The sequence below is a fragment of the Schistocerca americana genome, chromosome 2, assembly GCF_021461395.2.
Source record: "Schistocerca americana isolate TAMUIC-IGC-003095 chromosome 2, iqSchAmer2.1, whole genome shotgun sequence".
Taxonomy (NCBI): Eukaryota; Metazoa; Arthropoda; class Insecta; order Orthoptera; family Acrididae; genus Schistocerca; species Schistocerca americana.
In genome coordinates, this window is record NC_060120.1 from 1,131,848,042 (window position 1) to 1,131,865,813 (window position 17,772).

General features: G+C 38.1%; 1 pseudogene; it reads left to right on the forward strand.

Moving 5' to 3' along the window:
• LOC124594729 overlaps positions 1 to 17,772 on the forward strand; it is a 107,670-nt pseudogene that overhangs the window by 4,302 nt on the left and 85,596 nt on the right.

Here is a 17,772-nt window from a genome sequence, read left to right on the forward strand (position 1 = left end):
ACGTGTTTTGGTCAGTTCTGCATTGAGACATTCAATATGCTTGTTCCATCTGATGTTACTCTGCAGCCAAAGTCCTAAGAATTTGGTTTCAGTACTGTTACCAACTGGTTCGTCATTGATAGAGACTGATGGGATAAACATGTCCTTGTTAGGAACATTGTGGAATTTTAGAGCAACGGTTTTCTTACTGTTTATTACAAGCCGATTACTCTGTGCCCAGCTGCTAAGTTGTTTCGTGACTGTGTTTACTGTCTGCTGTAACTGTTCATCGTCGTCTCCTTTTAGTAGAATCGTGGTGTCATCTGCAAATATGATTGATTTGTGTGCATCAATATTTAAGCTTAGATCATTTATGTACAGAAGAAACAGAAGGGGTCCCAATACGGATCCTTGGGGTACACCACATTTTATTTGTTTGTAGTCAGATAAGTGATTAGATACAGTTTTTAGTTCAATATTTGTGTGCTTGACGCACACTGCCTGCATACGATTTGTCAGGAAGGAACTGATCCACTTGTTGGACAGACCTCGAATACCCTATCTTTCTAGCTTTGATAGCGGAATTTTATGGTCCACCATGTCAAAAGCTTTTGACAAGTCAATAAAGACTCCTATTGTTTCCTGTTTTTTGTCCATCAGGTTTAGGATGAAATTGATGCACTCATAGACAGCAGTTGTCGTTGACCTCTTATTTCTGAATCCATGTTGTTCATTACATAGGATGCTGTTTTTATTTATAAATTTCATAAGTTTCTCATACATAACTTTTTCCAGTACTTTAGAGATGCAGGAGGAAATTGTGATGGGTCTGTAGTTATTTACATTGTCTTTATCCCCTTTTTTATATACAGGAATAACTTTTGATGTTTTTAACACATCAGGGAAAGTGCCTGCCTGAAGTGAGCAGTCGCATAAATGTGTGAGTACTTCAGTTAGGTTTGATGCGCTCTTCTTTAACACTGTTGCAGGTATACCATCAATACCTGCCGATTTGGAATTTTTTAGTCCTTTTATTGCTTTAGCTACTTCATCTTGTGAAACAGAACCGATGTACATTGATCCTCTACATGTACTTATTTTATATTCATTTGCCTGGATGCTCTTAAAGTTTGATTGTAACATATTTTCAGCAACACCTGTGAAAAAGTTGTTAAATGTGTTAGCTACTTCTAAGGGGTTTGTTACTTTTTTATTTTTATGTGATAGTGTTATATTTTTCCAAGGTTGTCTGTATTCTCCACATTCTTTTTTTATAACACTCCACATAGCCTTTGATTTATTAGCTGAATTATAAATGATTTCATCATTATGCATTATTTTTGCTGCTTTTATTACTTTTCTTAATATTTTGGAGTATTTTTTATAGTATGTGCGTACTACAGGTGAGGAATTTTTCGAGTTACATATTTCATGAAGTAGTCTTCTCTTCTGGCATGAAACCCTTATTCCCTTTGTGATCCAGCTGTTTGTTCTAGAGTTTCCCCGTATGGTTAATGTTTTCAGTGGGAATGCAAGTTCAAAGAAATGGGTTAATGTATCAATGAAAGTGTCGAATTTTTCATTAATATCATTCATTTTGTACACTCCTAGCCATTTTTCTTTGTGTAATAAGTTGTTGAAGTAGTTCACATTATGCTGATTATAGCTTCGATATGCTGTTCTAAAAGACATGTTGTTAATAATACTGCCTTGTACTTTTATGCTTAATATTTGAGCAAGATGATCACTAAAACCTGCATTGAAAATTTTTAGTGAGGTGTTGTGTAAACTCTTATTTACTAGAAACTGATCAAGAGCTGTTTGACAAGTTTCTGATACTCGGGTAGCTGCTTTTACTTCAGCCTTTAAATTGAAGGACGTTGCAAGGTTCAAAATGGTCTCCCTATTTCCACTATTCGTGAGGAAGTCAATATTGAAGTCACCACAGATTATAAATTCACAATCCATTTTATTTACTTTATTTAGCAATGACTCCATTTTGTTTAAGAAAAGTTCAAAATTCCCAGACGGTGATCGGTAAACTGTAGCAATAACCAGGTTGAACTGAGTAATTTTTATAGCTGCAATTTCATAATCCTTTTCGACATTTGCCCTAGTTAAGTCAGGTAGTGTAATAAAATCTACATTGTGTAAATTGCTACCCCACACTGTTTGCTGTTTTTCCTGCAGTAGTAAGCAGCCAAGACAAATTTGTTTATTTTAGTATTCTGGATCAATTCTGGGTTAAGCCAGTGCTCAGAAATGCATAACACTGAGATATCATTAAGTTCATGTGTTAATAGAATGTTAATTTCATCGATCTTATTACGCAGGGATTGCACATTATGGTGATAAATTTTTAAATCGGGCGTATTCACAATTTGGTAATTGGGAATCATATTTACAGCATCACATACCTCTAGTTTAAATTAGGAATGTCACCAGCGTTGTATTTTTGTTCTTCTTTCTTGTTTATTTTGTTTTCCTCGCTGTTGGAAGGATGTTCAGGAAGCTGATAAATTGTTCTATCCCTTACAAGTCTTTCTTTGATGTTATCTTTTAACAAGATAATGCAAGACTACACATCACCTGAGCTGTACTGAGCTACCTCAATACAGAGAGTGTTCCACTGTTGCCGTATCCAGCATTTTCTTCAAATCTGTCACCTGTGGAGAACGTCTGTTCACAGGATGCCAAGAGATGGGTATGCCACCAGCCGCCAGCCACCAGTCGCCAGCCACTACAGTTGAAGAACTCTGACATATGACATTCAGTTGAGTAGCATGAAATGATGTACCCATGGCTGTAATCCAACCTCGATTTGATATCCAGTGTGATGAGAGCTGTTCTGCTTTTCCAGTTTCAATACTGAAATTCATATATTATTTTTATGCTATCCTAACCAGATTGGACTGTGGTGTCATACAGCATAAAATATCTTACAACGTGTTGAATTAGTTATGAGAAGTGTAGAACAGCCAGCAGGGGAAAGATGTTGGCAATGAGACAGCTTTTATGTATAACAGCAGTACAGTGTTTCACAGTGCATAATGCTTCCGCAGATTGAGAACAAAATGTGTGGTTTGCTTTCATCCATTTTCACAAACATAGCCTAAAAAATAATGTTGACATTACTGTGCATTTCACTCTGAGGCATATTGCACTCTGAGAATGTTCATCGAATTCAGTTACTTTGTATTATATTTCAGTAACAGTGACATAATAGCAAATTGGACTGTATGAGTTTTTACGGATTTTTTTTCCAGACACACACTACCATTTCTTCAGATTTATTTAATTTGGGTATAAATCCTTTCCAGCATATATGCTGTACACAAAATGTTGAACATAAAATGTAGCTATCTGCTGATTTAACATCTTGCTGAGTATACCGGTACAATATTTTGTTGTAACAAATAGTTCAATGTATTTTACACACTTATAAACTTATTTATACAGTTATAGTAATTTATACCATTACATTTATGTTGTACCTTAATGTTCTGGAAGACGATATTATAAGGAACCTCATACTTTTCCTGGATGATAGAGTTGTCTATAATGAATTATTGCCTGAAAAAAATCTGCACAAATTTGAGTCAGATCATAACATTTCAATTTGGTCCAAAGATAGGCAACTGAGTTTAAGTTTTCAGAAATGTAAATTGGAGCACATCACAAAACAAAAAAAAGACAGTATTGTATGACTACATTATCAAATAATCACAGTTTTAATTGGTCAACTCATACAAATATCTGGATGAAATGAAATGGTGACATAGACTCACTTGTAGGCAAAGCAGAATGCAGACTTCAATTCATTGGTAAGATACTGGAAAATGCAATCAGTCTATAGAGGACATTGCTTACAAAATACTTGTGTGGCCCATTCTAGAATATTGCTTAAGTATGACCCATAACAAATAAGGCTAATGGCAGACATTGAATGTATACAAAATAGTGTAGCATGATTGATCATAGATTTATTTGATGCATGGGAGAGCATCAAGAAGTTACTAAAAATTGGAAATGCCAGACAAGTGAAGATAGACGCCAAATATATGACAAAACCTAACTTATGAAATTTCAGGAACGTGTATTAAGTGAGGTATTTAGGGATTGTACAATAACCGCATATGTATCACTCCTATAGGGACCATGAAGGCAAGATTAATTACAGCATGCACAGAACCATTTAAAGAATCATTCTTCCCACACTCCACATGAGCATTGAATGGGGAAAAACCATAATGTGTGGTACAACAATGTACTTTGTCGGACAAACCCACAGTGGTTTATACAGTGTGCATGGAGACATGGAATCAATTGACAGTAGCTGGGTAATGGTTCATATTGATTCCCATTTCCCTGTTGCAGTAGGTGATCTTATGCCTCTAATTATTTTTTCATTGCTATCTTAACTTGCATTCTTCAATTCAGTTTATTAACCCTTCTTATCTCTTTGTATTAGGGCAAATGTTCAGTTAACTTTTGAGGAATTTGTATTTTCAATTTATCAACTGGAGTTTTGTTTCATATGCAGCAGCAATGTTACAAATTATTTGTTTCAGTTTCTTTAGAATAATTTGCTGTTTCACGGGTGCCTTGAAGGAAATAAAAGATCTCGAAAGTGTCTTAATGACAACCGATGGCCTCATGTTGACAAGACAGCTGGTTGCCTTGCAGAGGGCAGGGCTTGACGGTCTGAACATCAGCTTAGACACCCTGCAGTCCCAACGCTACAACCAGATCACGAGGAGGAAAGGCTGGGAGCGTGCCATGGCTGGCATAGATCTAGCCTTGCAACTTGAATACGACCCTGTGAAGGTATTACTAGTGCAGCTGTCATCGCATGCAGACTTTCATAAACAAAAGATATAAATCTGTTGTTAAGAATATCAATACAAGAATCACCATTTTAAAGCAGTATGCCCACACCCTCGCCCCCATCCCCGCTCCCACCCTCACCTCTGTCTCCACACTGCAGCTGTAAGTGAAGGAAGGTATATTAAGACAGAAGAAGTAAATTTTAGCTGACGATGCTAACAGTTTCGTAGTTTATACAACATAAAAAGGATGCCTTGCAAGTTTACCAATTAAAAATCTTATATTTTCCTCCCAAGAGAGTCTTATGAGACTCAAGATCTTTACAGTTTCTCTTTTTTTCTTTTGTGTCTTTAGTTTAAAATAAGTTTCCACTATTGTGGTGTTGTTTTGGTAAAAATACTCGATTGTTTGGAAAAATTATTCTTAATTCTGTAGTCACATTTTTGTTGTGTCTAAGTACTACTGGTTTCAGTAGCAAGTGCCAGCATCAGTTCATCTTATTATCAAACATTTCTGTGCAAAATAAAAGCTGACCACTGTGGCCGAGCGGTTCTAGGCACTTCAGTCCAGAACCGTGCTGCTGCTATGGTCGCGGGTTCGAATCCTGCCTCAGGCAGGGATGTCCTTAGGTTAGTTAGGTTTAAGTAGTTCTAAGTCTGGGGGACTGATGACCTCAGATGTTAAGTCCCATAGTGCTTAGAGCCATTTGAACCATTTTGCAAAATAAAAAGCTTCTGTACAACTGCAAACTAGACATACCATTTTCAGGGTGCAGTTCACATCTATTGAAAGCACAACAGTGACCTTTACTTTTAGTAGATAAGACACCTACTGAGGTAAGTGACTTGATGACTGCACACAAGAAGTTGTCATTTATTCCATATGTAGCTACCATGTAGACTCATATTTTGTATTAGTTTGTCCTTACTCTTCCAAAAGGTTAAACCTTGTCTCTGCAGCCACAGCTTCCTCTCTTCAGCAGTTGTCTTCATCTCCATGTGTGAAGAAAATCCCATTCATTGATCATATTGTTTAAGTAGGATGTTCTCAGTCATCCCCTTGTTTTCTTACCTATGATCTTGCCTTCAGAAATGTTTTTTAAAAGATTATCGTCTCCAGTTAAGTGTCCAGTGTATTTTGCTTTGCCCTGGCCTATAACTTTCAGTGGTTCTTTCTTCTCTCCTATTTCCTTTAATTTTTCTGTCAATGCAGATAGTTCTTGTACTTCTCCTCCAGAACCACATTTCAGCAGGTCTGAGGCGAGCTTCCTTTGGCTTTTCTAATGTACAGATTTTGCATCTGTGTGTCAGAACACTCCACACAAAGGTCTTTACAAATATTTTCTTAATGTGGAAGCTGATATGTTTATTCAGTTGCAGCTTCTTCTTATTTTGGAAGGAACTCTTCAACTGTGCTATTCTTTTCTTGAATGCCTTGAAATATTGATTGTTTTCTTGCAAAATGCTACTGAGATATTGAATTTCAGTTCCTTTCTTGAGTTGCTCATTGCCTGTTCTTGTGTCAGTCCTACCTCCTCCTCCTTTCTTGTCTGTAGCCATAACTTTTGTCTTCTTTGTATTCATTTTTAGCTTTAGTTTTACCACTTCTTGATTTAAGGCCTGAAACATTTTATTTAGTTCCTACTCTGATTTACTATTGTGATGTCGTCAATCTGCAGTGTATATGCATGCAATTAAGTTTCCATATCGACATCATGCTCCAAAAACCACCTAACTGTGTGTGGCAGGGGGTACGTCTCATGCCACCAACTGATCCCCTCTGCCTTGTTCCACTTGTGAACAGTGCTTGGGAAGAATGACTGTCAGTACACTTCTGTATTATCTCTAACTTCTCAAATTTTCTTCTCGTGATCATTTCGTGAATTGTATATGAGAGAAACTATTATGTTGTCAGACTCTTCTCGGAAACTACTCTCTCGAAATTTGGGTAGTAAATCTTTCCGTGATGCACAACTGCTCTCTTATGGCATCTACCACTGGAGTTGCTGAGGATCTCTGTAATGATCTCACAGCGACTAAATGATCCTGTGACAAAACACTCCGCACTTCATTGGATCTTCTTTCTCTCTTCTGTCAGTCTTACTGGGTAAGGGCACAGGGGTAATTTACATTCACTTAAGATTCTTCCTGTGAATCTTAGTCTGGCATCTGCTCTTCTATTGCTGTTTTATGTGGTCATTCCACTTTAAGGTTGCTCTGGATAGTTACTTCTAGATATTTTATGGTAGATTCTGTTTCCAGCAATTTGTCATTAATAGTGTAGTTGTACAGTATTGGATTTCTTTTCCTGTGTGTGTGTGTGTGTGTGTGTGTGAGTGTGTGTGTGTGTGTGTGTGTGATATGTTACATTTATTTATGTGCAGGGTCAACTGCCAGAGCCTACATCATTCACCAATCCTCTGCAGGTCATTGTGCAAATTGATACTGTCTTCTGTTATTGCTACTTTCTGATGGACAAGTGTAGTACCTGTGAACAATATTAAGGAGCCTCTGACACTTTCTACTGGATCATTTATATACATTGTAAATGTAATGGTCCTATCACATTTCCATGGCGTATTCCAGAAATTACCTTTTGATTCTGGTCATCTTTTCTTTGTTGTTGTTATTACTTCCTAGATGAACATATTAAGGAAGTAAGGTGATAGAAGGCACCCGTCTCTCACTGCCCTTCTGGTTTTCCTTCTTTCATATCCGGTTCAGTACTCTGACTTTAGTATATACTCAAAATTAATCATCTGTCCTTCCACTTTGGACATTACTTTAAGGAATGATGATATAATGGTAATCTGTTTATTAAACAATATTTTAACGATACACTGTGCTTTCTGATCATATAGTGGCTTGATGATGGAATTTGATACTGAAATTAGTAATCATTAGACAAAATAAAAGTGTAGCTATAATAAAAGAAAGTAATATTTTGGATCATGTCAGTTGTTGTTCCAAACAACAGCACGTCAGGAATAGGTTCAAATGGCTCTGAGCACTATGCGACTTAACTTCTGAGGTCATCAGTCGCCTAGAACTTAGAACTAATTAAACCTAACTAACCTAAGGACATCACACACATCCATGCCCGAGGCAGGATTCGAACCTGCGAACGTAGCGGTCATTCGGTTCCAGACTGTAGCGCCTAGAACCACACGGCCACTCTGGCTGTCCAGGAATAGGTACTAAATTATTTGTCCGCTGATGACCTCACAGCTTAGAACACTAAAACACAAATGTTAATTGTTTGTTATGTGCCCTGGTAGAGTTTACAGCTGTTTACAGTTCACGATTGGTTGTTGGAGATTGGACATTACTCACATAGTGTATTTAGTGCACAGTGCAGAAAAAGGCAGTGTCCAGAAAAGTAAACAAGTGTAAAGGCAAAAGTTTCATGACAGGATGTTGTGTCACCATACTTGGAAGACAATTATAGCCAAAGACAGAAATTTAAAAGAAACTGGCTCATTTGAGCTGCGGAGACCTAGTCGAGGATTCTCAGTAGATAATTGTTAGCACAGTAGAATTTATAAAGAGACAATGTCAGTTCGTGTCAGGGAAGGTTGATTGGTAAGTATCTATCAGCTTTCTCGTAAAACTCACAATTTGAAGAATACACATCAAGGAAAAGGTAGAAGTCCAACAGTGTCAAATCTAGACAATAATATCGATCATCCAACAGTTTTGCAAAATCCCCAGTTGTACTTTACTTACTTACTTACTTACTAACTTACTCAGATTTGCTGTGTACCATACAAGGAACTGGTTTCCACTAGTTCACTTGATCAGCTGCCAAGTTCTCACCTTCCTCCAAGTTTGTGTCCATGGATTGAAGATTCATTGCAAAAGTTCCAGGTGTTAAAAGGTCTTCCTGTACATCTGTATCTGTCCATTGATTTCAACAACAGTGTTGATTTTGGGATTCTTCCACCTTACATGCGTAGAACATAATCTGCAATCCTCAGTCTTCTTTCAACAATAATTTTGTGCAGGCTGTGTAGACCTCTTATTCTCAGCACTTCATCGTTTGTAACTTGGTTGGGTTAACATCTTCAGAATTCATCTCTAGCATTGTTGGTGAAAAACATGGAGACTGTGTGCTGATTTTACTGACATTTTCCAAGTCTCACACATATAAACGATAAAGGAGTGCAGTCAAAGCTTTGTTGGCATATTACAGACCTAATTGCCATATGGACTGATTTTCCAGTTCTGCTGGTGATTTCTGCATCTGTGACCTCATTATTACATATAAAGCTACCGAGATATGGCAATCTGTCAACATCTTGTATTATCTTCTATTGCACTGTAATCGGGGAAGAGACGAGTAATTTCCACTTACTTTGCACATTCTGTTTACCTTATCCCTATTAATTTTCAGCCCTACACAATAGGGCATTTAATGAGAAAGCATATAAAAATTAACTTGATGCCTTCCAAAGAGACGGTCTCTACTTAGTCTCTACTCCTTCAAGCCTGACTTTGTAAGTGTAGACCAGACATGGCTTAAATTCAGAGAAATAGTATCGACATCAATTAAGAGATATATACCAAATAAATTGAAAGGATACCAAATAAATTAAAAGGGTGGTGCACAAAATATGTCAAAACTCAGTTGCAGAAGCAATGAAAAAAAGCATGTCAAAATTTAAAAGAATGCAAAATCTCCAAGATTAGCGATGTTTTACTGAAGCTCGAAACTTAGGGTGGGTTTCAGTGCAAGATGTGTTTAATAGTTCCCATAGTGAAACTTCGTTTTGAAATCTGGAAGAAAATCCAAAGAGGTTCTGGTTGCATGTGTAGTACACCAATGGCAAGACACAACCAATACCTTCACTGCGCAATAGCTGTGGTAATATTACTGATGACAGTGCTACTAAAGCAGGGTTACTAAACACGGATTTCTGAAATTTCTTCACCAAAGACAACAAAGTTATTATTGCAGTATTCAAATCAAGAACAACTGCAACTGTGAGTAACTTAGTAGTAGCTCTCCTCAGTGTCATAAAGCAGTTATGTTTCTTTCAGAGTATGCTGATACAACAGCTCCATTAGAAATCAGATATAGCCCTGGAGATTCTAAAAGGTATCAGATAGATTATATAATGGTAAGACAGAGATTTAGGAACCAGGTTTTAAATTGTAAGACATTTCCAGGGGCAGATGTGGACTCTGACCACAATCTATTGGTTATGACCTGTAGATTAAAACTGAAGAAACTGCAAAAAGGTGGGAATTTAAGGAGATGGGACCTGGATAAACTGAAAGAATCAGAGGTTGTACAGAGTTTCAGGGAGAGCATAAGGGAACAATTGACAGGAATGGGGGAAAGAAATGCAGTAGAAGAATAATGGGTAGCTTTGATGGATGAAGTAGTGAAGGCAGCAGAGGATCAAGTACGTAAAAAGACGAGGGCTAGTAGAAATCCTTGGGTAACAGAAGAAATATTGAATTTAATTGATGAAAGGAGAAAATATAAAAATGCAGTAAATGAAGCAGGCAAAAAGGAATAGATTGGTCTCAAAAATGAGATCGACAGGAAGTGCAAAATGGCTAAGCAGGGAGGGCTAGAGGACAAATGTAGGGATGTAGAGGCTTATCTCACTAGGGGTAAGATAGGTACTGCCTACAGGAAAATTAGAGAGACCTTTGGAGATAAGAGAACCACTTGCATGAACATCAAGAGCTCAGATGGAAACCCAGTTCTAAGCAAAGAAGGGAAAGCAGAAAGGTGGAAGGAGTATATAGAGGGTCTATACAAGGGCGATACACTTGAGGACAATATTATGGAAATGGAAGAGGATGTAGATGAAGATGAAATGGGAGATACAATACTGCGTGAAGAGTTTGACAGAGCACTGAAAGACCTGAGTCGAAACAAGGCCCCTGGAGTAGACAACATTCCATTGGAACTACTGACGGCCTTGGGAGAGCCAGTCCAGACAAAACTCTACCATCTGGTGAGCAAGATGTATGAAACAGGCGAAATACCATCAGACTTCAAGAAGAATATAATAATTCCAATCCCAAAGAAAGCAGGTGTTGACAGATGTGAAAATTACCGAACAATCAGTTTAATAAGCCACAGCTGCAAAATACTAACACGAATTCTTTACAGACGAATGGAAAAACTAGTAGAAGCCGACCTCAGGGAAGATCAGTTTGGATTCCGTAGAAATACTGGAACATGTGAAGCATTACTGACCTTACGACTTATCTTGGAAGAAAGATTAAGGAAAGGCAAACCTACGTTTCTAGCATTTGTAGACTTAGGGAAATCTTTTAACAATGTTGACTGGAATACTCTCTTTCAAATTCTAAAGGTGGCAGGGGTAAAATACAGGGAGCGAAAGGCTATTTACAATTTGTACAGAAACCAAATGGCAGTTATAAGAGTCGAGGGACATGAAAGGGAAGCAGTGGTTGGGAAGGGAGTAAGACAGGGTTATAGCCTCTCCCCGATGATATTCAATCTGTATATTGAGCAAGCAGTAAAAGAAATAAAAGAAAAATTCGGAGTAGGTATTAAAATCCATGGAGAAGAAATAAAAACGTTGAGGTTTGCCGATGACATTGTAATTCTGTCAGAGACAGCAAAGGACTTGGAAGAGCAGATGAACGGAATGGATGGTGTCTTGAAGGGAGGATATAAGATGAACATCAACAAAAGCAAAACGAGTGTAATGGAATGTAGTCGAATGAAGTAAGGTGATGCTGAGGGAATTAGGTTAGGAAATGAGACACTTAAAGTAGTAAAGGAGTTTTGCTATTTGGGGAGCAAAATAACTGATGTTGGTCGAAGTAGAGAGGATATAAAATGTAGACTGGCAATGGCAAGGAAAGCGTTTCTGAAGAAGAGAAATTTGTTAACATCGAGCATAGATGTAAGTGTCAGGAAGTCATTTCTGAAAGTATTTGTATGGAGTGTAGCCATGTATGGAAGTGAAACATGGATGGTAAATAGTTTGGACAAGAAGAGAATAGAAGCTTTCGAAATGTGGTGCTACAGAAGAATGCTAAAGATTAGATGGGTAGATCACATAACTAATGAGGAAGTATTGAATAGGATTGGGGAGAAAAGAAGTTTGTGGCACAACTTGACCAGAAGAAGGGATCGGTTGGTAGGACATGTTCTGAGGTATCAAGGGGTCACCAATTTAGTATTGAAGGGCAGCGTGGAGGGTAAAAATAGTAGGGGGAGACCAAGAGATGAATACACTAAGCAGATTCAGAAGGATGTAGGTTGCAGTAGGTACTGGGAGATGAAGAAGCTTGCACTGGATAGAGTAGCATGGAGAGCTGCATCAAACCAGTCTCAGGACTGAAGACCACAACAACAACATATAGCCACTCATTTGATAAAGATCCATACCTAGAGACTGAAAAGTTGCTCAGGTCACACCAATGCTCAAGAAAGAAAAGAGGAGTAATCTACTAAATAACAGACTCATATCACTAATGTTGATTTGCATTAGGATTTTGGAACATATATTGTGTTTGAATATTATGAATTATCTCAAAGATAATGATTCATTGATAAATAGCCAAGATAGGTTCAGAAATATTGACCTTTTAAAACACAGCTAGCTCTTTAGTCACACAAAGTAATAAGTGCTGTCGACTGGGGCTCTCAAATTGATTCCATATTTGTAGATTTCCAGAAGACTTTTTGAAACAGTTCCTCACAAGTATTTTCTAATCATATTGTGTGCCTATGGTGTATTGTCTCAGTTGTGCAACTGGATGTGTGGTTTCCTGTCAGAAAGGTCACAGTTCATAGTAATTGATGGAAAATCGTCAAGTAAAACAAAAGTGATATCTGACATTCCTCAAGGAAGTGTTATAGACCACCTGCTGTTGCCGATCTACATTAACAATTTAAGAGAGAATCTGAGCAGTCCTCTTAGATGATGCTATCATTTACAGTCTTGCATATCATTTACTGTCTTGTAAAGTGATCAGATGATCAAAACGAACTGCAAAATGATTTAGGCTACCTATCCATATGATGCAAAAAGTGGTAACTGACCTTAAATAATAAAAATTGTTATGTCATCCGCATGAGTAGTAGAAGGCATCTACTAAATTTTGGTTACATGATAATTCACGCAGATCTAAAGGCTGTGAAGTCTATTGAATACTTTGGAATTACATTTACAAATAACATAAATTGGAATGCTCACATAGATAACGCGGTGGGAAAGCAAACAAAAGACTGTGATTTAATAGTAAAACATTTAGAAGGTTAGGATTACTAAAGAGACTATCTACAACTATACTTGTCTGTCCTCTTTTGGAGTATTCTGCATGGTGTGAGATCCTTACCAGATAGGACTGACAAAGGACATCATTTAAAAGTTCAAAGAAGGGCAGCTCATTTTGTATTATTGGGAAACAGGAAAGTGCATGCCACAGATATCGCATGTGAATTGGGGTGGCAGTCATTAAAGCAAAAGCATTTTGCTGGAGCAGGTTCTTAAAATTTCAATCATCAATTTTCTCCTCCGAATGTGAAAATATTTTGTTAGAGCCCTCTTACATAGGGAGAAATGATCATTGTAATAAAATAAGAGAAATCAGAGCTTGTACGGAAATATTGAAGTGTTTGTTTTTCCTCAAATGCTGTAGGGGAGTGGAATGGTAGATAAAGAGGTTGAGGGTGGTTCTCTGAACCCTCTGCCAGCATTTAATTGTGAATTACAGACTAGTCATGCAGATATAGATTATGTAGATAGGCTTTCAATATTGTGCACTGATTCTCTAATTTTATACATTGCTCAAATACTTTCGTGGCGCTTTGGAGTGACCCCTTTAAAATAACACTTTACCAGTGTTCTTAATATGTATTTTGGTAACCAGGTTGATAAGAAGTTACAACAATACTCTCTTATTACTCCCCAGTTTTGGGTTTTATTAATGAACAAAATCGCCACAGTGTTCCATAACAATTACGGGCTGAAGTTTCCTGCTGATGGAACCAATATGATTTTCTGTGTTTCTGAGCATACAGGTTGTGTACGCTGTTTGGAGTCTGGTGTATGCTGAATCAAATGTTTTTATTGTTGTGATCTTCCATCTGAAGATTGGTTTCATGGAGGTGACCATGCTAGCCTATCCTGTGTGACCCTCTTCACCTCTGCATAACTACTGCAGCGTACAATAACTTGAACTTGCTTACTGCAGTCAGTTTTTGGTCTCCTACAGTTGTTACCCCCATTATATTCACAGATGACCACATATTGTGGAAATTGCATATTGTAATGTAGGATGCAACAATAAGGTACAGAAAGTTTCTGTTGAAAATTACGAATTATTTAGGAATAAAGGAGATGGCTCACCAAAAGGCAGAAGCACTGTCTCATCGATAGGCACACAAACAAAAGGTATGTAGAATGAGATTTTCACCGTTCAGTGGAGTGTGCACTGATATGAAACTTCCTGGCAGATTAAAACTGTGTGCCGGACCAAGAGTCAAACTTGGGACCTTTGCCTTTCGTGGGCAAGTGCTGAGCTATCCTTGCACGACTCACGACCCGTCCTCACAGCTTTACTTCCACCAGTACCTCGTCTTCTACCTTCCAAACTAAAAGGTACGTTACTTGGCGAGCTTCCAGAATGCACTTTCTTTTTCTAGCTGTAGGGAAAACATGTGCGCGCGCCCACACACACACACACACACACACACACACACACACACACACACTCTCACATGCGCATGCATGTCTCCTTATGCTGTGGTCGCTCAACTGCCAGCTCTTTACTGGCCCATGGTGAGTGTTCTGGAGTGAGGTGGGGCTTTAGAGTGGGGTAGGATGGGGTGGGTTGAGGCAATGTGAGAGATGGAGAGAGATGGGAGGGGTTTGGAGGGAAGCATTTAGTGGCTCGTGGGAGAGTGGGGAGCCATCTGTGGGCTAGCTAGGGGTGCAGGTAGAGGGGTCAGGTGCCAGACAGCTGGGCACTCATAGACTAGGGTGTGACGTGAGATAACAGCACACAACTAGCTGATTTGCGAGGGGGGGAGAGAGGGGTGTGTGTGTGTGGGGGGGGGGGGGGGCTGGGAGTTAACTTGGATTTAGGCCAGGAAGCAAAGGATGTGCTGTAAGTATGGCTACGAAAGTTGAGTATTCTTAAATAAGATCAGCTGGTGCCAATGTATTGGAAAGTAACTGGCACACAAAGTGCAATTGTGGCTCCTTTTTCTTCAAAAGTTTTAAATAGTCTGCAGAGCAAATTGAATTAGGAGGATCAGGCATTTGTGTGGGTCTAGGAAAGTAAGTTGTAGAGCCAGATAAAAGGCGCACAAGACAGGAGGGGTACTACTACTCATCACTGCTGTATCGTGCTACTAGTACATGTCAGTGTGAGTGCACCGAGAGTGGTGTTGCCGTACATGCGTCTTTAAATTGGTCACCGACTGATCATTGCAGGCTGGCTGCTGGAGGCCGTCTCTGGGAGCCAAGCGTGCCGTGCGGTCCCTGCCGTGCCATCTGCTGGTGACTCGCACATATGTTAGTGTGGAACAGTGCTGACTGACTCTCTGTGTGATTCTAGTTTGCAATGTGCACATCAGTGTTCTGTGTCTTGTTGAGTCCTTAGAGGCATATTGTTCGGAGGTTATTATTAAAGCCATATTTGTGCGACTTGGATCACACTTCAGTATTTATTTATTTATTTATTTCTTGTTCCATAGATCCAGTTAGTGAGTCAATCACAAGGATATGGAACGTGTCAAATTGTACAGGTTTCAATTTAAACTATACAAGGGCAATTCAATGGCAAATTGTACATAGTTTAAGTAAGACATACTATAAATACAGTAACAGATACAATATCAGCTAGATAACATAACAACCATTTGACAGAAAAAGGAGTTTCAAATAAAGGTTAAAGGCAAGAGCACAAAGTTAAATCAGATATTAGGCCTACAAGAGTAAATACATGTACAGCCAATCTGTTGTTACAAAAAGTGAGCTAATTCCCAAATGCACAATAAAATCAATTGATCTACTTCTAGACACAATAAGTTTAGTGATGGTATACATTTTCTTTCAGGTATTCATCCACAGTATAATAAGATTTCTCTGTCAGGTAATCTTTGAGAACTCGTTTAAATTTTGGCAGTTCTGTATGAACACATTTGATATGTAGTGGTAGAGCATTGAACAGCTTAATGCTGGAGTAGTAAACTCCTTTTTGTACCAGAGTGAGACGTTTCATTTCTAAATGTAGATTGTTTTTGTTTCTGGTGTTATAACCATGGAATTTACTGTTGTCTTGGTAGATGGAATAATTTTTGCACACAAAGGTCAGCAAGGAAAAAATATACTGTGAGGCAGTTGTTAGGATACCTATCTTCCGAAACAAGTGCCTGCAAGAGTGTCTTTGATTAACCCCACACGTTATTCTGATTGCTTTTTTTTTGGATGGTGAAAACTTGTTTTGCAAGTGGTTGGTTCCCCCAGAATATGATAGCATATGACATCAATGAGTGGAAGTAGCCAAAGTAGGCAACCTTAATAGTGTCGACTTCAGCCACTGAAGAAATTACCCGTAGTGAAAATGTTGCCGAGCTAAGTTTTTTACATAGATGAAGAATGTGAACTGACCAATTACATTTACTGTCTATGTAAGCACCCAGGAATTTTGTTTCTTCAACTTTCTGTATTGGTTGATCTCTACATTTTATGTCAATTTCATTGGGATTACTTTGTGATGTATGGAACCTCATATAATGAGTTTTATCTGCATTGAGTGAGAGACGATTTGAGGAGAAACAATTTAAGATGTCATTAAAAACAGTAGTTGTAGTTTTTTCAAGATCATGATCAGTCAAATCGTCAATTAGAATTGTGGTATCATCGGCAAACAGGGTAAATTTGCTGTTTGTCTCAGAACAAAGAGGAAGATCATTAATAAAGATGAGTAAAATCAGTGGGCCCAAAACGGAGCCTTGAGGCACACCACACGTTATCATGCCCCATTCAGACGAGGCAGGTTCTCCAGAAGAGCCATTTAGCATTACAGTCTGCTTCTGATCCTGTAGATATGATTGTAGCCACAAGCCAACAGTACCACCTAAACCATAGTATTCTGCCTTTTTCCAAAGAATTTGGTGGTTTACACAGTCAAAGGCTTTCGTAAGATCGCAAAAAATACCCACTGGAGACATTTTTTTGTTAATGGCTTCCAAAACTTGGTTGCTGAAAGAGAATATTGCCTGTTCAGTACAAAGACCGGCACGAAAACCAAACTGATTTTTGCTTAAGATACTATGGAATTTGAGATGGTCTACAATCCTCCTGTGCATGAGTTTTTCTAGAACTTTCGAGAAGGTAGTTAATAGGGATATTGGGCAATAGTTTGTAACAATGCTTTTATCCCCTTTTTTAAAGAGAGGAATCACTACAGCCAACTTAAGTCTGTCAGGGACAATCCCATCTTGTAGGGATGCATTGTATATGTTGCATAAGGTGGGACTAACAAATTTATAACAGTGTTTCAGTATTTTACTAGAAATATTGTCCACACCAGCAGAATTTTTGTTTTATAATGATCTAATTACTCTTATGACTTCGCTTACAGTAAATGGAGATAAGGATAACTGTGGGATTCTGTTGCTAATAGCTTTCTGTAGGAGGGACAATGATTATTCCATAGAACCATTACAGCTTGTCTTCTCTGCTGCTCTCAAAAAGTGGTTATTAAATATTTCTGCAACCAACTCAGGTTTCTTTATGATATTGTCCCCTGTTTTAATCTCTACCTGAGACATGTTCCCTGTTGTCCTGCCAGTTTCCCTCTTTATTACATTCCTTATAGTTTTAATTTTATTTTCTGAGCTTTCAATTTCTGATTTTATGCACATACTTTTAGATTTATTTATAACCTTCTTGAGAATGCTACAGTAAAGTTTGTAGTGTTGTCATTTCTTTGGATCATTACAAGTCCTGAGAGA